General features: G+C 67.7%; 1 protein-coding gene across 1 annotated transcript in view; it reads right to left on the minus strand.

Moving 5' to 3' along the window:
• The window catches only part of SERINC4 (serine incorporator 4), a gene marked incomplete at its 5' end in the record, with an annotated part of 7,691 nt that overhangs the window by 2,011 nt on the left and 5,411 nt on the right, over positions 1-269 (minus strand). The window lies entirely within an intron of this gene.

Here is a 269-nt window from a genome sequence, read left to right on the forward strand (position 1 = left end):
CCCCTGCCGCTGCCTGGCCAGGCTCAGATGTACTGCAGCATCCTGATGTAGCCCGTGAACGCCAGGTTCTCCTCTGCCATCTCCCGCAGGGCCAACTGCTCCGTGCAAGGACACAGCATCCTCACGGCAGGGCCCCCATGGACACCTGCCCCCTCGGCTGGCACAGGGGCTGCATGGGGCCTTCCAGCCCCAACCCAGCAGGCACCCCACACCTGGGGAGGCAGAGGTGCCTGTGGAGGTGCTGGGACAGCTGGGGAGCCCCAAGGACA

The sequence above is a fragment of the Pygoscelis adeliae genome, unplaced genomic scaffold (assembly GCF_000699105.1).
Source record: "Pygoscelis adeliae isolate BGI_AS28 unplaced genomic scaffold, ASM69910v1 Scaffold772, whole genome shotgun sequence".
In the NCBI taxonomy this organism is placed as follows: domain Eukaryota; kingdom Metazoa; phylum Chordata; class Aves; order Sphenisciformes; family Spheniscidae; genus Pygoscelis; species Pygoscelis adeliae.